This window comes from Chlorocebus sabaeus, chromosome 20 (genome assembly GCF_047675955.1).
Source record: "Chlorocebus sabaeus isolate Y175 chromosome 20, mChlSab1.0.hap1, whole genome shotgun sequence".
Classification (NCBI taxonomy): domain Eukaryota; kingdom Metazoa; phylum Chordata; class Mammalia; order Primates; family Cercopithecidae; genus Chlorocebus; species Chlorocebus sabaeus.
Window position 1 is genome coordinate 56,436,019 of NC_132923.1, and position 22,343 is coordinate 56,458,361.

The window sequence follows — 22,343 nt, forward strand, 5'->3', positions numbered from 1 at the left end:
GGCTGAGGAAGGAGAATTGCTTGAACCCAGGAGTCAGAGGTTGCAGTGAACCGAGATCAGTGCCACTGGACTCCAGCCAAGGTGACAGAGGGAGACTTCATCTCAAAAAAAAAAAAAAAAAAAGAAAGAAAGAAAACTGGGATGACAAGTTTTTCTTACAAAAGTTTTAGTTATTTTTACCTTTTGCATATTTCTCCCTCTTTCAAAATCAGCTGTATTTCAAAATCAAGCAATATTTTTGTAATTCCATTGAATTTATAGACTAATTCACTGAGCCTTTTCAAAAACAATTTTTCTTGCCATTTAATTTAATTTTCTTTAGTAAATTTTCATTTGATGATTACATTTTCTTCACAAAGATATTACTCAGGTTTTTAAAAGAATCTTAATATATGCTAGCTCATATTTTTGTTGCTTTTGTAATTGTTACCTGCTATGGACTTAACATTTGTGTTCTCCTAAAATTTGTATGTTGAAGCCTAATTCCCAATATGATAGTATTTGAAGATTGGGCCTCTGGGAGGTAATTAAGTTATAAGGATAGAACCCTCATGAAAGGGATTTGTGCTTTTATAAAAAAGCCATGAGATGATCTCTCACTCTTGGTCATGCGAGGCTACAGAAACAAGCTGGCTGTCTACGAGCCAGGAAGTCAACCATCACCAGACACCAGGTCTGCCAGAGCATCGATCTTGAACCACCCAGTCTCCATAACTGTGACAAATAAATGTTTGTTGCTTAAGCCACTCAGCCTGTGGTATTTTGTGATAGCAGCTTGAGCTATAAGACATATCCTTTAAAACATTTACATTAGAACATTATTTGCAAATATTATTTACCAATATTAATATCATTAATAACATAATTACATAGCAATATTTGCTAATGAAAAATAATAATTCAATTTATATACATATTGTCCTTTTGTTAAGAAATCTTTATATATCCTTGTTAATACTTAGAATTTCTCTTCTGAATAAATTAGGTTCAATGGTAGCAAATTATAGTAGCTTTGAATAATTTCACATTTGTGTATTATTGTACTCTGCTGGCCTAAACCAGTATAGCATTATATAGTGACTTTATACTCAGATGTATATATTTATATTCAAGTAAAATTAACGCATAATGATATTCTGACATATATACACACATACACGCACACACACACACATACACACACACATATATAACATACATATATACACACATATATATATACACACACACTAAAGCTTATACAGTGGCTTTCTTTAGTTTTCTGATTTTCAAGAGAGACTTCTAACATTATAAAAGAAAGTATAATGTGGTTGTAAATTTTGGTAAGTACCCATTATCAGCTTAAGAAGCTTGTCTTTTATTATTGGAATAGCATGATATTTATTATAAACGTTATTGAGTTTCACTGGGTAATTTTTTGAACCCATTAAAATCACAATTTCAATTTCTTTACTTTAATCTAACATTTTCATAAAATACATGTATTGTTTTCCTAGAGAGAAAACATTGTAACCTTCCTAAGATACACATATTTGTTCATGAATAGTTTCTTAAAATATATTAATGTATTAATTTGGCTGACGCTGTTTAGAAGTTTTGAATCTCTAGTTTATGATTGAAATTGACCTATCATTAACCTTTAATATTAATATTTTTGTCAGATTCTATTATCAGGTTTATATATGATCTCATGAAAGAATTAGCAGGCATTTCAATTAGTCTATTTTTGCAAAGGTTGTAAATAGTGCTTGATAGAAATCTCTTACAAAATTTTCTGAGATCCGTAGATTTTACATTGTATAGGGTTTATATCTATTACTACTCATTCTATTGGTTCAATTTGCTAATGTTTACAGGTCTATTCAAAATTTTTATTTTCATTTTTTTACCTTGAGTCAGTTTCCAGTAATTGTGTTGGGGGAGTGAGGTGGGATAGAATGTTATTTACTTCCTACTTTACAACTTATTTACCTGAAATTGTTGGTAGTATTATTTTATCATTTAGAAATCCTCAGCTCTACCTGTATTAATTAAGATCTCTTTTTAGTTATTAAAATTGGTTATTTAGTCTTTTTCTATTTTTTCTTGACCAATCCTAAGAATTTTTTGGTATTTCACTAGTCTTCACTAAACTCTAAATATAGAATTGGTTGATCCCCTGTCTTCTGTGTTCTTTAGCATTATTTTGTTAACTCTATATTTTTCCTGTATGTATTATTTAGACATATTCTGTTTATTATAACATCCCAACTTGGAGGCTAGACTTAATTTATAACAAGTTTCTCTTACAAAAAGTTTTAGTTAACTGTAAGAAACTAAAAGTTTTAGTTATTGTAAGTTAATGCTCAGCCTTTCTCCTTTACCATTAGTGTAAACCCTTAATGCTTATAATTTCTCCCTATGTATATATTTTTGTAAAATTTGTTCAATATATGTGACTATTTTTATCCCTAAAAATACCATTTTCCTTTAAAGAAAGCAACATTAGCTTTTTATTGCTTAATCTTTGACTGATACATCTTTTTCCATTTTTTCATCTTTTTGCTTGCAAACTATTTGCATCTTAATATACTAGGTTGCTTGCTAACAGCATATAACTAGACTTTGTTTTTTCACAAAATCCATTCTAATAATTTATCACTGAAATAATAAATGTATTTTATCTATATTTGTAGGGATTACTAACATATTTGGATTTTGTTTTCTTATTTTGTATTTCCCCTTTATCATCTCTTTCCAGTGATTCCTATCTTTTTTCTTTTTTAATTTTCTTGTCTTCTTTTAGAATGGTAAAGTTTTATTTCTAATTCTGCATTTTTCTTGATACTTGTTTCTTTCTGATCTTTTTGTTGTTACTGATTGTATTTAATATTCTATTTTTTCTAATTATCTCTCTCTAAAGATAATTTCTGTGCTTCTTTTTTAAACATACAGGATTTGAGGACAATACTTCTCAAAGTACTAGTGGTAAAAACTTTTTTTTTTCCAAACATTCCAGTTACTCATGAAGTGATAAGTCTATAAAATAAAATAGGTATATAAATAAAATAAAAAATACAGATTAAATATGAGCCAATCTTTTTGATTACCAAATTAAACAGACATAAAATTACTCTCATCAAAATGCTTTTAAAGTCTTTAACTCTTACTATTAATTTATGAGTATTTCTTGTAATAGATCAGTAACAGACAGCTTGTGGACTGGTAATAATTATGGAATGAAGTTTGAACTGCCTAGGAATAGAATACTTAATACTAATCAGACAATTTTCCCTCCTATATAATTGTTGTCATGTGTACTAGTCCACCTTCTTGTTTTTTAGCCCCAAATTATTATTTCAACTATTTCATATAGATAATATCTGTTTATATTTATTCATATGTTTCTCTATTTTATGGGAAAGTTTCTCATTTATTCATATGTTTCTCAATTTCTTTTCTTTTTTATTTTTGCATCTCAGATTGTCACGTAATCCTTCTGAAATAATTCCTCATGGTTTTATTTTGTGAGAGTAAGTTGGTGAGAAACTCTTCCAGTTTTTGCTTGTTTCAAATATCTTTATTTCTTCCAAAATCTTTGGTGACAGTTTAGCTGAGTATCTAACTCTAAATTGACAGGGTGTTTTCCTCCTTTCTTGGAACTTGGAGGATATTATTCTGCTGGTTGTTATACTCTTTATAGTGTTGCAAACTCTGTAAGTCATCTTTCTTTTCTCTTTGGCTACTATTAGCTTTTTCTCTCTGTCCTAGGTTTTCTTCAATATTATTATAATGTTTGCATGTGTGGATTTCCTTTTGTTCATTTTACTTGCATTTCTTGAACTGAAGTATTCTTGCTTTTCGTCAATTCTGTAAAATTAGCATCCATTATATTTGGCAATATCACCTCTCTCAAATTCTTCTCGTAATATCTTCTGCGAATCAGATTAGATGACATTTAAACATTTCCATTCTATCCTCCATGTCTCTTTTTTTTTTTTCCATCTTTTAAATCTGTATGCTGCATTCTGAGCAATATTTTTCAGATATTCCTTAGTTTACCAATTTTTTTTCACAATTCTGCTTATTTTTCTATTCACTCATATAGTTAGCATTGCATTTGAAGGAGTGCATACTTTTTTATTTATGCATGATCCATTTTTTTCAAACATATGGTATATTTTATATTTATATTGCAGTATTTTTTCATTTTTATTTCCATAAACATCTTAAAGTTTTTAAAAATTCCATACCTATTAATTCAACTATCTAAAGAACTTGAGAGTTTAATTCTTCTGCTATGGTTCAGCTGAATAGCACTTATAATGCCATTTTTATTAAATAGTTGTATAATTTTAGACTGAGTTTAGGTATGATAGTCTTTCAGTGAGAATCATGTGGGGCATATTTGGGCTGTATTTTGAAAGATAATATTTTAAAATATAGGTGCCCTTTAAAGTGCTTTAAATTATGATTATTTAATATTAACTAACCTGTATTCTTTTCCACAATGTTCATGGTATAAATTTGAACATCAGAATTCTGATGTAACAGCAAGCCTGCAATTATGAATTTTGCAAACTTGTTTTCACTATAAATCAAGACAGGTAAGCAGAGTTGTGCTGTATTTCTACGAGGTTCCTAGGACATATTGCTCTTTCCTAGTCTGGAAAATGAACTTATAGAGAAGTCTGAATTCCATCACTACCACCACCCTCCACACAAACACCTATATCTATATATTCTGATTGCATAGGCTAAAGTTCATGCTGCTGTGTTTCATTAAAATTGGATTTCTGGCCATGACATAGATATGGCTTTTAGCTTACTGTTCTGGTTTTCACTTTCCTTTTTGATATGGGTCCTTAATTATTTTTCTTATTTGAGGTGGGGTTGGGCTTAATTATTCCTTTAAAATGATATTTATTATTATTATTATTATTATTATTATTGTTATTATTATTATTTTAGAGACAAAATCTCTGTCACCTAGGCTGGAGTGAAATGATATGATCCTAACTCACTGCAGCCTAGAACTTTTGGGCCCATGGGATCCTCCCACTTCAGCATCCAAAATAGCTAAGACTATAGGCACACGCCACCATACCCAGCTAATTTTGAAAAAATGTTTTCTCACTCTGTTGTTCAGGCTGGTCTTGAACTCCTGGCTGGCCTCAAGCAACCTTCCCACCTTGGCCTCCCAGAGTTCTGGGGTCACAAGCATGAACCACCATGCCTGTCCTAGGATTTTTTGATCACACGAATTGGGTTATTTTTGTCATACCCAACTAAAACAGAGTTGAGAGAATAAGGGAGGAAAGCAGAGCATTACATTATGTGTCTTGAGTGCTTTTTGTTGGACAATGTTCTGGGAGTCCAGCTTATTTTCTCTTTACTTTCAGTGTTCTAATCACACTGTGTCTTTCAGGAACTCCAAAAGCCTTACTCACTTTACACTTCATGCTCTTTTGGTTAACATTAACCACACTATCACTGCAAAAATAAACCCAAAGTTTGGTGGCTTCAGAAAAGTAGATTTTTAAAATTTAATATCTGACAAGCTGATCTGGGTGTTGCTTGCAGCCTAGGGACTTTCCTACATGTGGTATTTGAGGTATCCAGGTTTCTTCCATCCTGGGGCTAAATCAGAGGAGGGAAAGCACCTCAATGCAGAGATGACGTTTCACTTTTATTTGAAATTTTTGGATAAGAACTAGTGATGTAGCAGTGGAGGCAACAGGAGAATTAGAAACAATCCCTGCCCCATCGAAGCTACCTCCAGTGAAAATTGCATGCTACAACGAAGGAAACATTCATTGTTATTGTACAGATGTTTTCACATATGATTGTCCCTTCACCTGGACATTTTACCTCACTTTAACCTTCCTAACTCATATTGTTTTACACTTTTGTATCCTATCACAACTTCCTTAGGAAAGCGTTCCCAGATTGAGTCAGGGCCTAGTTTAATAAAAATGACCTAAAAAATTGTGCACTCTTTTTTAGCACTTATAAAATTGTAATTAACTTAATATCTGTGCAATTATGCCCTCAGTCAGTAATTCGCCCACTAAAACACAGGCTCTGTGAAGGAGCAGACAACGCTTCTTTTTTTTTTTCTATATATATATTTTTTTAAGTACAATGTGTGTACTTCTCTTGTGTCTGACAAATTGCGAACACTCAATAGATATTTGTTGAATGAATTTTTAAAAAGACGCTCTGTATAAAATAATTAACATATTTATAATGGAAATTAAAACATTCAGTATTGCCGGGCACAGTGGCTCATGCCTGTAATCCCAGCACTTTGGGTGGCCAAGGCGAATGGATCACCTGAGGTCAGGAGTTGAGACCAGCCGGGCTAAACCCCTTGGCTACTAAAATTAGCCGGGCCTAGGTGACAGAGTGAGACTCTGTCTCAAAACAAAACAAAACAAAAATTAGCCAGGTGTAGTGCATGCGCCTGTAATCCCAGCTACTTGGGTGACCGAGGCACCAGAATCTCTTCAACCCAGGAGGCGGAGGTTGCAGTGAGCCGAGATCACGCAACTGCACTTTAGCCTGGGTGACAGAGACTCTGTCTCACAAAAAAAAAAAAAAAAAAAAAAAGAAAAGAAAAAAGAAAAGAAAAAAAATTTAGTATTTTCAAACCTTTAAAATGCTTACCTTTCATAAGTTATTTAATCCATTGAGTATTTATGAAGATCCAATCAACAGGGCAGCTTCTGTGACAGCCGAGTACAAAATCTGTGTCATTCAGTATTTCATATTTATTTCAGGTTGAGGTATTCCCAAACTGTAGAGTTAAAACTCTCCTATAAAAATATGGATTAATCAAATACAGATTGTGTTTATGCCAAGATATACCAGACATGATGTTGCCACAAATATTATTTCAGCATTTCTATTGGAGACCCTCTGAATATAAGCTCCATGAGGGCAGGGACTCTATCCCCTGAAGACTGTCTAGTCAACAAATTGCTCAATAAATAGTTTTCTGAATATACAACATACAGTCAGAATATATTTTTATGTTATAATTTTAGAAGAGAGGATATTTGTCCAGGGTTAATATGCAGCAGTATCTGTTCCGTCTACTTCTTCCACAGGATCATCCTTGAGATCGATTAGATCAATGCCGCTAAAGCTGCACACTGGAAATTGATACACTGAAAAATCTATTCAGCATTGGTGGGCCAGATGTCATTTAAACTCTAGACAATGCTAATGGGATTATCAATTACAAATATGATGGTAGATATTGTAACATTGGTTAAGGTCGCACATCTTCAACAGCTAGCTATAAATAGAAAGTTAACTTTGACAGGGTTTGGTAACAGTACTGACATGGTATTGGTTTGCAAAAAGTAGGTGTTTTTTCCTGGTTTTCATTTCCCCTGATATACTTTGGTCACACCATCTGATAGCAGTAAACACTTTACAAGAATTAGTTGTCTTAAGAAAAATCTTCTTATTCCTAGGTGAGTTTTCTTAAAGACATTTCAGAAAAAGACTGACGTCAATTTCATTATGATAAATCAATCTAAATTACTAATTTAATAGAAGCTAAATTCAGACTACACTCAGTCTTTGGACATATATATGGTTTCTTAAACCTCCTTACTCTGAGAACCACATTTCTTGCCTTATAAAAGATTAAAAATTCTTCAATTTAGAGATCCCACAATATTATAAAATTAAATACACTCTTGCTCCCGGAGTCATTATCTAAAATGTTTCAATTGAGAATTTTTGTATGCTCATCTATTTTCATGAATTTCAGGTATTAAGATCCAGTTTTTTTCCCCTTTAAAATGAAATAACATTTTGAAAGCAAATAAAGTGAATGTCAAGGTATATTGTTTCATTAAAGACAGTAACATGCCAGATATATTCTATTACTTTCTTGAAATATGTCTAAAATCCCTGATACTCAATATTTTTTAGGTGACTTTTTACTTTAGGTCTCTTTCTCTCCCTACCTCCCTCCCTTCTTTCCTCCCTCTCAAGCTCTCTTCTTTCCTTCCCTCCCTCCTTCTCATTTGTTCTCCTGACTTCTCTAAGGTACTCCTTGCTTTTATGCTGCTACAATTGTAGACCCAAGTAAAAAGAAGGCAACTAACCACACTGAACGTTTGTATTAGGATTTTAATGGCATTTGTAAGTTGAAATACATGCACACATTCTGTCTAGACTCCTCAACATATATACACCACTGCTGACGAGTGTGGCCTCCATCTTAAGCCAGCCATTGGTAAATGACTACTCATTGCTGTTTCACTTTTTCACCTCCATTGGTGTTTCTTAGAAATTGTGTTACACCTTTCATTTCACTGCAAATTTCTTTTTCTTTTCTTCTTTTTTATTTAACCATTCAGATTGGCCTTGGATTATATCAGGAGAGCAGCTGTTTAGTAATCCAGGTCAATAGGATAGCCAGCCTTAATATAAAGTCATAGAAAGCCTTTTCTATGTGCCATTACAAGGGGCAGAGTAGATGTTGTTTTATTGACCATCCTTTCCTAAAAGGGCCTTGTAGCATCTGCAGTTTTTGCCCTATGGGGATGGTAGAGGAGACCTCTGCTGCTCCTTTAATCAGCGGCAGAATCAGCAATTAACCTATAACTGTAGCTGGTGTCCCAGAAATGAGGCAATGCAATCTTTTCTCATTATTTCTTATGGGAAATTGCTTTTGACATATCTGCTTCAAGGTTGCTCATTTTTCAAGAAATATCCCTTTAGCCTACATTAATCAGTACACATATTATCTCTTCCATAGATGGTCACATTTTGACCTACCCGACCTAAACTGCTCTGTGTTGTATTTATCTTTTATGCTTCTAAGGGGGCCTTGTGCATATTTCTATCAAAATACTTATCACAATGTGTTACAATCACCATTTTACTCCCTTGACTGTGAGTCTCTTGAGATTAGGTAACATTTATCTTGATAAACTCAGTTCCTAGCAAAGTGACTGGTTCTTCACAAATAATGGCATTCCAAGTCAACCTTAGGAGCTAAGAAAGTCTTTCTGCACAATGAAGAGTGTCTAGCACATAGTCATCTATCAATACATGTTTGTTAAATAAGTTTTTAAAAATATCCAACACAACCTTCTCTTATGATAGGCACCATTCTAACTTTACAAATATTGACTCATGTGATTCTCAAAACAATCATAATAGTCAGGACTATGATTTTCTCAATTTTATATATGAATAAATGTAGGAGAGAGTGAGTGTGTTTCTAAAGGACACACTGCCAGGATGTGGGGTACCAAGTGTCAAATTGATTCAGTCTGGCTCTCAAGTCCATGCTCCTAGCATTACACTAAACTAAAAAGTCAGCCGTAACAGAAAAAAGTGACTAGCTAATGAAACAAGTTTACATATAGGAGAAGAAACATTTGTATTTGTATAAATAACTGACACTAAATAGAAATATATGTATGTTCTCAGAGGTTATATGAGAGATGAAAGCAAATTTTGCATTTGTATTTCTACATATTTTTAATCTAATAAAACTATTTTTATTTTTCTATAAAATTTTTGAAGAAAATGAAATTTCTTCATGTTTTATATCTGAAATTAAAAGACCTAGTGCATAATTAGAAGTGATGAAGAGACATTCAATTCTTAACGTTGAACTATTATAAGCTTTGGATACTATCTAAATTAATATTACCATGATAATAAAGTACTACAAGAGAATAAAGATATGCATCATCAAAATTTTCTCATTAATGAATAGTGATTTAAACTCTCATACTAATGTAATGGGGTTTGGAGTAAAGACACATCAGGAAATATTCAATTAAGACACTCGATAATAAAATAAAAGATTTATGTAACAGTAGACAGTGATACACTTTATAAAGCATTTTAAGATCTTTATTTTTATAAGGTGCTGAAATACTTGATTCAATTGAATTATAAAATGCTTACAAAGCTTATCTTTAAAAAAAATCAGTAATGCATTTCAAAATATTTTAATAGAGAAAAGAACAAAACTTATAGACATACCTAAAAATTGAGATTAAGATACAGTGTACTAATCTGATGTGCATGCTCCTGTCAAACATATTCGGGTAAAAAATTATCTGTTACATAAACACACTCTCTACATAAATTCAAAGAAAATAATCAATTTTATATTTAACTTTAGAAATCATTGCAAGAGGATCCATCTTGAAGTTGATAAAGTACTTTTTTTTTACCCTGAAATTTGAATTTTTGCGGGCAATTATCTGAGTTTCTTAAGTTTTAAAGATAAAACTACTTGAAATTGGGGCTAACTGGTACTTCATGATGTTTGGTTTATTTTTAAATTTTACTGAAATTAGGTACTTAGGTTATATTACATTACTTTATTTTATTTTGTTATAGATAAATATAAATACAGATAGATGCAAACTGAGGTGACTCATCTAGTCAGGTATGAGACATTGTTCTTCACTTTCCACTACACTGACTAGCTACAAGTGATTGCAAGTGATCCCTCTCCTTCTCCTCCTTCTTCTTTTCCTCCTCATCCTCCTCCTCATCCTCCTCATCCTCCTCCTGGTCCTCCTCCTCCTCCTCTTCCTCCACCACCTCCTCCTCCTCTTTTTCCTCCTCCTCCTTTACCTCCTTTTCCTCCTCCTCGCTTCTCCTCCTCTTCCTCCTTCTTCTTCTTTGAGGCTGTACTTTGGATTGATGAGATTTTTGATTAAATTATTTGAATAAAATGTTTTCTGTTTTAATTTGTTTTGCTTTGTTTTATTAGCTTCCAAGTCTGTAGTTCAGAAGTCCAAGCTTGGGTACATTCTCTGCTTAGGTTCTCACAAGGTGAAATCAAGGTGTAGGCCAGGATAAGCTTTTCTGAGAGACTCTGGAGAAGAATCCATTGACCTGCTTATTCTAGCTGTTGTCAGAATCCAGTTCCTTCTGATTGTAGGGCTGAGGTCCTGTTTTCCTTTTTGGCTGTCATGTATCTTCCAGAGTAAAGTCTGCTCTCAGAATCGTTCATGGAGGTAACCTTTCAATCTCAACAATGGATCTCACCTTGTAGCAAATCTTCCTCACCATTTGAATATATGACTTCTACTAATATTTAATGAAAACTACCTAGTTATAAAACACTCACCTGAGGCCTGATTGGGCTAAGCCCACCCAGATAATCTCCATATTTTAAGGTCAACTGACTTAGGACTCTAAAGACATATGCAGAATCCCATCACAGCTGTACCTCGGCTAATGTTCGGTTGATAACCATGGGACATAAATTTGGTGGGGATGGCATCTTTAGAATTCTGCCTACTACATTTCATCACCTGGCCCCCAAATGATTCATATTTATTCAAAATACAAAATGTATTTACCCTATTCTAATGTCTTAAAACGTCTCATTCCATTACAGCATCAGTACAGATTCCAAAAATTTAACCTAAATCTTTTCAGCTCAAAACTCTAGAATCTCATCTAAATTTGATTAGCATGCTTCTTGTAGAAAAATTCCTCTCTGTCTCTGGATCAGCAAAATCAGAAAGACAAGTTAACAGACCTCAACGCTTTTAATATAAAGTGGTAGGACATGCATAAGATGAATTACAAACTTCTTTTATCGATTTTTGGTTTGGATTAGATGAGTTAGGAAAACAATCTTTTACTTTCTATATGACTCGTGGTTTGATTGAGAAGATCTGCAAGGCACATTCTTACTATTACTAAAGTGACATAATGACATAATGCTATTTTTGAGATTTCATCAAATGAATGTACAGCTACATACTCAGCCCTTTCTCTATGGCAAACATATCTGAATTTTAGCATCTTTCATCATCTGGATAGGCTCATAATTACCCCAATACAAATTTCATAGACTCACTTTGCTCAACAGTGCGTCTCTTGAAGTTTGCTCACCTCTCACATTTGACTATTAGTAGTACGAATAAACAAGATAACACCATCAACATTTTGCTTGGAAATAATCTCAGCTAAATATTCAACTATATTGATTAACAGTTCTTCTTTTCAGGACTCAATTTTGCTAAAAAATGACCATTACATAAAACATAGGAAATTGCCTCCCTCATTTTCTAATAACATGTTTCTTACTTTCTGAGCTCTCATTGGGCTTTTAAAGTCCAGATTTCTACTAAAAGTCTCTTTTGAAAACTTAAAACTTTCATTAAGATGATACAGAATTTCTCTAAAATGTTCCTCACATCTTTCTGTGTCCTCTCCAGTAGAACCATTAATATCCATATTTCTATGAAAAATCTGTTCAAGGAAACCTAGGTTGTTGTTTCACTTCATTTTGAACTTTGGTTTGTTTTCTTATGTATACATCTGATTTTAAGATATAAAGATTGGGTACTGAGTTACCACTCACACCAGTATTTTTATATTTTACCTTGGATCACAAATCCAAAGACTTTAAAAGTGGAGAGCAAACTATGTCTTCTTTCCTAAGAATTACAGACTCTGTACCTTTTAGGAGAGATTTTTTTTTAAATTAATTAATTATTATTATTATACTTTAAGTTCTAGGGTACATGTGCATAACGTGCAGGTTTGTTACATATGTATACTTGTGCCATGTTGGTGTGCTGCACCCATCAACTTGTCAGCACCCATCAACTCGTCATTTACATCAGGTGAGAGAGGTTTATTTAACACCTTGAGATACTATCAGCCCTTAAGTTTCTCACATTTTTTTTTCCATGATCATTGAAGTACATGCATTTCTAGGGCATGATACATTTTCTAACCATATTGGAGACTCATCATATATTAGCCAGTGAAGCAAAATATTCTTTTATTTAACAGCTATGGTGTTACAATGCTACTATTTGTTAATATAGGGGTAAGCCACAATCCCCTTTACGACATGTGAAATACTCTCTTTTCTATCACTTCTGTGTTCTTATTTTCTTTAAAAAAGGTATACTTGTATTTGTTGCTTCCTTAAAACTACATTTATTTCTACTGTGATGATATTCTTGGAACTTCTCCATGTAGAATTCCTCCTGGTCTTTAAGAATACCATTATTATTTGACACCAGAATGTTTTGAGCTCTTTTCTTTGCAGAAGTTGTGTGGGTTAAGGAAAAATATCAAAAGTTCACCAACTGTGATTCTGCCTTTTAGGCATACTAGTGTTTCAGTGGACATTCTCTGCCAAGACTATAAAGAAAATTGCTATGGCACGGACCTAAGGTAGTATGGCTTAAAGGGATATAATAACTTCACAGATAAAAACATGAATAATCCAGAAAGTTGTATTCTATTTTTGTATTATTTTTCTTATTCATTCTATTTTAACATTTTCAAAATTCTTCAATCTGTATTTTAAATTTTTTCATTAGAAAGTTGGATTCTAAATACTTGTAGCTGACTGGGATTCCTTAAAAACAAAAGAATCTAATCAGGGTGTCCTCTCAGTGGTATTAAGTGTGATGCCTTTCCACATAATCTGAGTCTGTTATTAAATTTGATTAGTTTTAATATAATGCATAGTAGTTTTCATTCTAATGTACTCTTTATTGCAGACGATAAACTGGCAAAGTGAAAAGCATGTGTGTGTTTAATGGACTATTCTTTGAACTTTTCTATAGCTTTGTGAACATCAAATAAAAATTTAAGTAGTACCACACCTATTAGATTAATATAAGCAGTGTAGTAATAATCGGTGAAATCTGCATAATCTAAAATTTCAAAGTAGGGGTTAAGCATCCCATTACCACTTACCAACTGTGTAACTTTCAGCCAATATATATCTCTGCAAACCCTGTTTTGTCTATCTTTAAAATAAAAAAAAAAATGTTAATATCTACTTTACTGGATTTTTTAAAAATTGAAATAATAATAATGAGATAATTTTGAATGCTAAATAAAATAATGCATGTAAGTCACTAAGCAGAGCAACCATCATTTGGTAAGGGATCAATAATTATTTGTTGTTATTATGATGTGTAACATATACATTTATAATTTATCAATTTGAAATGGTTTATATCATGAAATATTTTTAACAATGAGTTGAGTAGTACAAATATTTTATTTAAGTGTAAGAAATTGAAATTTTAAAAAAGTTCAATCATACATCACATAGTGAATAGAACTGCACATTGAAACCATTATATGATTCTAAGAATCATGCCAGGGACAAATGAATTAAATAAAATACTTATATAAAAATGTGTTACAACATAATCAATAACACAAATAATCTTATAACCTGAAAAATCCCAATTTATATTGTTTAAATGTTCAGTTCATTAAGAATTAAGTATAAGATTCATAATTTATTTTAGATAGTGGTTTCAAATTTATCCAACTTTTATATTGTTGCCTTGACATATTCCTGACAGTCAAGGCTGGTAAGTTTCAGCTCCTCACAGACATGGTTTTGAATCCTGGCTCTACTAGAGTGTGCTGGAGATACTTGGAGGACAAAGCAGGTAGTAGAGGTGCCAATCCATGTGACCTCAGAACAAGTGATGAATAGTTACAATGACTGTTATCCAAGTATTTCAATTGTTTAAGAGAAGAATTCATTCATTTCTATCTCAGTTTCTAAGATCAAAGTAAATTTTATGTTTAATAAATATATATTCAATAGTTTAAATATTTTATAATTTATGAAGGATTATTTCACAGTTGCATTCTTCTTCAACCAGTGCATAATTCCACTCAACTTTCAGTTAAAATCAGTGCTCTGGTTTGGGGTCACAGAGAATCTGAGTTGATAGATACTTGGGACTTGAAATTCGTGGTTCATGTGCAGACAAGAAGGAGTATATTTAGAGTTCAGGCCTGCTCTGAGATACTTCATCCATTCAATGATCAGTCAGTTTTTGTGGCCTGTTCTCAGGACCAATAACATTTTTGCCTTTACTTATTTGTAGAAATGTGTTTTGCAATGAAAAAAAACAAACACACACATACTATTTACAAGTTATTTTTTTTGGATTTGACCAATTGCTATATTGAATATTGTACATTTGTCTAAAATGATAATTATCTGAGTTTTGTAGAGCTTAAATGGTGGATCTATTTGTATAGTCTATAGGCCCAAGTCAAACTATCTCAAATTCGGCTAGCTCTGAGTTCAACGGGGATAGGGAAGTTCCATATGTAGAGAAAACTATAATGGAACATTGGACGGAAAGAAATAGAAACCAAAGATTTGATTACTTTCTAAACCATATCTAGTTGAGATTCTTTAATCCTGTATATTTAATCTTGCTTCAGAGAAATGTTTTTCAGATCTACCATATAAATAGTCAATTTTCCTCTCCTCCTCAGGAATCATTTTCTTGCTTTTCCTATGTATGCTGAACCTAAGATCTGTGTATGAACCTGACCTCAGAAAGAGTTGAATATCAGTATGTGAGCATGGAATTGGGCCCATAATGGGTATTGAAATAAAGAGAATAATGAATTGAAAACCTGTGTGCTTAAATGTGTGTTTCCCATTTCTGACTGAAAATGCTGCTCAAATGAAAGCCAATTTTCTTTTTTATGAACTGAACTCATAATTGGGAACTTGAATTATAATAGTCATAGAAATGGTAGTTATAATATAGACATATTACATTTGATTAGATTTTGCACAAGGGAAATTTTCCTTTGTATTAACTGGGCATTTAATTCCAATTCCATAGAAGGTAACTCTGAAACTGCAGGCTGCGGACAGTGCCTTGCTCAAGTACTCCGGCTCAGTCACAGCAGCCCACAGAGCATCAGGGCCAGTCGCTGCAGGTTTTTTGACTCTAAAATTGTCATTTCAATTTTTCTAAGTTTCATTTTAAATTCTTTTTTAATGGTGTGGTTGCATTGTCCATGGCATAAATCTGGGAGCAGGATTTGCATTTAAAATGCTATAAAATATACTGTTCCTTCGGGTGTACTAAGGAGGGCACCATGTACCAATTCACATAAATCAAGATAAGAATACTAAAAGCAAAGCAATTTGATTAGGTACTAAATTCAAAACATTACAAGATTGTGGTCTAACAGCCACCAGGAACTTAAGTCGTCCGGCATCTATAGCATTGTCTAGTGTGGAAAATTAAAATGACAGTTTTAAGAGATAAAGGGAATCTTGTTCCTATTGCGCTTTAGGGTTCCTGCCAGTTTATCTCGGTTATGAGGTGTAATGTAATATTATATACACATCTACTATAAACATTCAGACTTTTATAGACATGTCAAAAGGGTACACTTGATGTGAAATAAAATGAATTACAACCCTGTAAAAAGTTCCATGGTTTACTCTAACATGGGTACACTCTTTCTCCACCCTTTCTGCCATCTTAAATCCCCAGGAGAAATTGAAGGGAAACAACTGTAAAATTTATTTTAAGAATTATTAGAGCAGTGATGTATAGTTTTCTAATGTCAGGGATCAAAATCTACTTTTGCATCTTTTATGAAATAATATCATCAAAGTTTACACATTACAAATGAATCAATTCTCTGAAGATTTTCAAGCTTATATTTATGTATCTGTAATTTTCAGAAGTGTTACAAAAGTCTTATAGTCTTACTGAATTTGCCACAAAAAACATTTTATTTCATATGGTATCACAAATTTATAATTTTCTTGCATTTCTAAAACAGATATAAAATAAAACACACATCTAGAATGTATCTTAGAAGGCTTCTTTTTTTCAATGTATCTCTTTAAAGCTAAAACTTTTTTTCTCATCTTTTATTCTGTCAATGGTACTGATGTGGGCCTGATAATTTTTTTTTTTAAATGTGTAGGAGATGTTTGCCAAGTAATAGCATTTCTTTCCTATCAACTTTTACAGCCTTTATATAGCCAGCATAACCCATTTAAATTCATATTCATTCTATACGTACTTGCTTTTAGTGATATTTCTTCTTTGTATGCCCTCTTATAATTAGGAGGAAGGCCCCGAAGGGCCCAATTAGCCAACATGTGAATGTAATTATAACTCTTGATTTTTTTCTCTTTTTTTTCCCCTTGTACGTATGTCTGTGTAATATATAGCATAACCTACTTGGGAGAAAATTCCAGCCAGGAATAAATTACATATTGAGCTTTAAAGTAGTTTATGGCAAACATTCATTATGGTTGCCTAAGAGACACTGTTTCCCTTCAGTTATATTAAGAGCAATAGATATACTGGAGCCACCTTATGCAGCAAGCTTCCCCTTCCATATGGAAGTTAAACTTAACAACTAAACTTCCACTCAATTGTGTGCCTATCATCTGATCATCATAAAAGTCCAGGTTTGCCACAGGAGGGATTTTTAGGTGAGCTGAAGTTCAGATGTTGAAGATTTGTGAACAGCCAGCACTGTGGGGTTTTTTGTTGTTTTATTTTTTTGTTTTTGAGACAGGGTCTCACTCCATCACCCAGGCTAGAGTGAAGTGGCGTGATTTATGCTCACTGCAACCTACGCCTTTCAGGCTCAGGTGATGCTCTCAACTCAGCCTCCCAAGTAGCTGGAAGTACAGGCACACACACCAGGCACCACTAATTTTTTGTATTGTTTGTAGGGACTGGGTTTCACCATGGCGGCCAGGCTGGCCAGCCAGCAGTGGTTTAAAGAAGACAATTTATAGCTGCAGGAAGTTAAGCCTGAATGCACAAAGTGAGACTTCAGTGTTTAACAATATTAAATCTAAGGGCCAACTGTCGTAACTGTGGTCATCCTATTTTAGGTTTTGCAAGGGCTGCACTCACAGGCACTCACAGATGCCAATCAGAGAAGGCCCTCTCACGTGTAAGAGTTTTTTTTTTTTTTTTTTTTTTTTTTTTAATTTTGGGTTGTTTCATGTTATTCTCAACATACGATGACTCTCCAGGGACCGGATTTCTCATTTTAAGATAAGGTATTTTCAATGTGTTTGGGGATGAGAAGGAATTTTTAGTCATAGTTCATAGGAAACATGCAAATGGATAATAAAATAAATGTTTGTGTATGTGCCTTTGTTTTTACAACATAGATGGATAACTTATGTTGATATCAGCATTTTGTACCAGGGCCACCACTGAGTACGACTATGCAGATTCCTCACTGAGTTAACCCAGAACATCCACTTCACAGAGATCTGATGTTAATGATGCCTTTTACAGGTCTGAAGTATGATTTGGGTTTTCATTCTATGAGCTTGATTTCTAAATTTATTGTCTTTGGACATAATTAGAATAAATTATCCCAATCTGCCAATCTCTAAGCTTATTTGTTCATATTTTATTATCTTTTCTGCCTTAGATAGACTATTATATCAATAAGAACTAACATTATTTAACTGCATTATCATGTTTAATCCTCAAAACAACTCCCTGAATCAGATTTTATGACTACTTTCATTTTACAAGGAGAAAACAAAAGTTTTTAAGGATGCTGACATAGAATTGTGTAGCAGAGATTTTTAACCCAGCTCTTTCTGACTTCAGGAATAGAGACCTTTAACATCACTTCACTGGAAAACTGCTATTACATACTGAGCAAATGCCGTGCATAAACTCAGTGTTTTTTTTCTTCTACATTATTCCCCTGGCCTTTAACCATCTGCTTATCTCATTTGTTGCCCCTTTGGAACTTCTTTCTATTATCATTACCACTCAAATTTCCCATCTATCTGCCTTACTCTACCAACACTTAGTTGGGCATATTTTAATAGTTGAAGCTTTCATGGATTAGAAAAACACACAAAAAAGTTAGAGACTATTTAGGCCCATCACGCCAAGTGAAAGATTTTAACCTTATCTATATCAGCACTTATTTTTTCCCTAAGATAAAATCTGTACATGTCAAGAATTGTGGGTCGGCATTAATGGATTAAATCTATAACAGATTCATGCATACCTGGAAAGGTTTAGTTTATTTCGCTTTAGCTCAAGAGTTGTTGGCTCAATTATTCTTTGTCTCTTTGTGCCTCAGTCTGAGTGATGTAGCTTCTAGAACTTTGTAAAGATTCAACATGAAGCTCCTATGAATATTGGATGTTACCCTATGGATAGGGGCTCATCTTGAGGCCCAGAGTGGGATGGCTTTCAGAAGAGGTGTGTGAAGTGAGAGAAGGACGTGGGAAATTCACAGAGGTCTCAGTCAGAGAGTTAAGGAGTATAACAACTAGAATAACCAAAGAAAGCACAAGAACAATATAAAGAAAAAATTAATGATGTTTCATGACTGACCACTAAAAATAATTGTAAGAAAGCAAGCATGCTGACCAACTTAAAAGGAAAAAATTGACCTGTTTGTGTGACAATACTTTTAGGTATAATTTCACTTACTTGATATTATTTAATAAATTCAATTTAACCAATATTTATTAAGCAATAGAGAAATACCTAGAAATCTGATATGCTCTGCTGCAGATAAGCTGAAAATGCCAAAGGATAAAAAAGACATATATATATATATAAAGGTTTATATATGTTTACATATGTGTATATGTACAATTTTTATACATACAACTTCCTAATGGGGATAGTAAACATTAAGTGCAGCCAGAAAAAAAAAAAAAGAGAAACTAATGAGACCAAAATAGAACCCATGGCACCATTTTATTTTCTGTCAGGTAAAAAAATGTGAATGTAATTGTGTGACCTGCTAGATACAGTTTTTTATGACATATAATACCTTGTTGTTCCAGAGAATACCACAGACTGAGTGGCTTAAACAATAGAGATTTATTTTCTTACAGTTCTGTAGGCTGGAAGTCCAAGATCAAGGTACCATTGGGGTGGGTGTCTGCTGAGGCCTCTCTTCCTAGCTTGCAGCTGGCTACCTTTTTGCTGCATGGCCTTTCTTCTGTGTGTACAGGAAGAGGGGGAGGGGAGAGACAGAGAGAGAGAGAGAGAGAGAGAGAGAGAGAGATTGAGATTGAGATTCGGTGTCTTTTCCTCTTCCTAAGGGAAGAATTGTCCTATCAGATTAGGACCCCATCCTTATGATCTTAATCACCTCCTAATGATCCTATCTCCAAATATAGTCACATTGAGGGTTGGGGATTCAATATATGGATATGAGAAGGGACACAACTCAGTCTATAACATCCAGGTCTAAAAGTATTATTGGAATAAAACAAATTGGAATGAATAACATTCAACTGGCGTGGTCATTTGCTACATTATTATTCCTTCAAAATAATTCATATTATTTATCTTTATCAATGTTAAGAACATGAAATTTAAGAGATTATTTCAAATGCCTGATTAAACTCTAAAACATTAGAAATGACATATAAAATATGAATTTTTTAAATGTAGCTTCATAGGAATCTGTACAACAGTAGTAAGTAGATTTAGCAAACCATTGATTTTAGTAACCAATGAAGACAAAAAGCAAATTGGAATAGTTGCATAGATAAAAGCACATGCTGATGAAATGAAGCACAACTTCAGGTAGGAGGAGAAGATGGTGCTTTATGGGGACTACGCCAGAGAATTGGTACCAGCCTGCCCTCTTCAAGTCATAGCTTGCGTGCAATAGTAGGCAGCAAAAGTATTTCACTAAGATGATGCATTTGCATATGTAAGCATTTAATCTAGAAATGAAAAGGTATGCACCCAGTAGCTAATGACATTTTAAAAGGGTAGGAGATTTCTACAACTTCAAGATTATTGCACTCAGCCCAGTAGCACTTATGCCTTTCCTTTAAATCACTGTAAACATTATCCTATAAGCAGGGCTAGCATCCCTAGACATTCTTAAATAGGTTTCCCAACACAGAAAGTGGATGTGAAAGCATGAGTCACTAAAACAAATGTTACAAAATGTACCCTAGGAAAATGAAAAACTATGAATCAGAGAAAGAAGATAAAGGTAATTATCAGTACACAAAGAGTCCAGTAAAACTTAAACTTAAATCCCAACACTTGTTGGCAAGCAATATTAAACAATTGAAACAATATGAAAAAGAAATACCAGATACTATGGACATGGAAGTGTTGTGACAAGAGAAAGAGGAACTTGGAAGCTGTTTCCAAGATATATGTAGCTAGTGATATAATAAGCTCTAAACAGTGATAAAACATGTTTAAATAAATGTGTTAAATATTTAAGGATGATCATCAGAAGAAATTATACATGTATAATATACACACATACACACATGCACACATGCATATCTCAAACTCTTGGAATAAAAGTAAATGATTAATTAAAAATAGAATAAATAAACCCTAATTAATTTTATCATTAATATAAAAAAATAAAGAGTGAAAAAACTATTTGAAATGACAGAGAATCCTGGATCATATGTGGCGGTTAAGGAGGTATAATCAATAGCAAACACAACCAAAGTTCAAATCCATTTATATGCTGCTTACCAGAGATACACCTAAACATCACAAAATACTGTAATGAAAGATATGAAAAAGTATTTATCAGACAAACAATAACAAATAAAGCACATGAAGATTATTCATATGAGGCAAAATAGAAATCAAGCTGAAATTTTGCATACTCTCACATATTTAGTCATTACTTTTTATTTCTCCATTTATTTCAACATTTTAATCTGGGGTGATTTTATTTCTACTAAAAAATGACCTTTATTTATTTATTTATTTATTTATTTATTATTTATTTATTTATTTTGAGACGGAGTCTCTCTCTGTCGCCCGGGCTGGAGTGCAGTGGCTGGATCTCAGCTCACTGCAAGCTCCACCTCCCGGGTTTATGCCATTCTCCTGCCTCAGCCTCTGGAGTAGCTGGGACTACAGGCGCCCACCACCACGCCTGGCTAGTTTTTTTGTATTTTTTTAGTAGAGACGGGGTTTCACCGTGTTAGCCTGGATGTTTTCAATCTCCTGACCTCGTGATCCGCCTGTCTCAGCCTCCCAAAGTGCTGGGACTACAGGCGTGAGCCACCGCCCCCCGCTGAGTACATTTTAATACATGTATACAACGTGTAAAGTTCAAATCAAGGTAATTAGAATACCCATCTTCTCAAACATTTATCTTTCATTTGTGTTGGGAATATACAAAATCCTTCCTTCTAGCTATTTGAAAATATACAATAAATTATTGTTAACTATAATCATCCTCCATTGCTATATACTAGCACCTACACTTCCTATCCTACTTGTGTATGCATTAACCGACTTCTCTCTATCTCTCCCTGCCCCTACTTTTCCCATCCTCTAATAACCATCAGTCTGTCCTCTGTTTCTATGAGAGTAATAATTTTAGCTTCTATCTATGATTGAGAACATGCAGTATTTCTCCTTCTGTGTCTCACTTATCTCACTTAATATAATGTTCTCTAGGCTCTCGCATGTTGCCATGAATAATAGGATTTCATTCTTGTGGCTGAATAGCATTTTATTATGTATTTGTGTATATATATGTATGTGTATATATGTATTTCATTTTCTTTATTC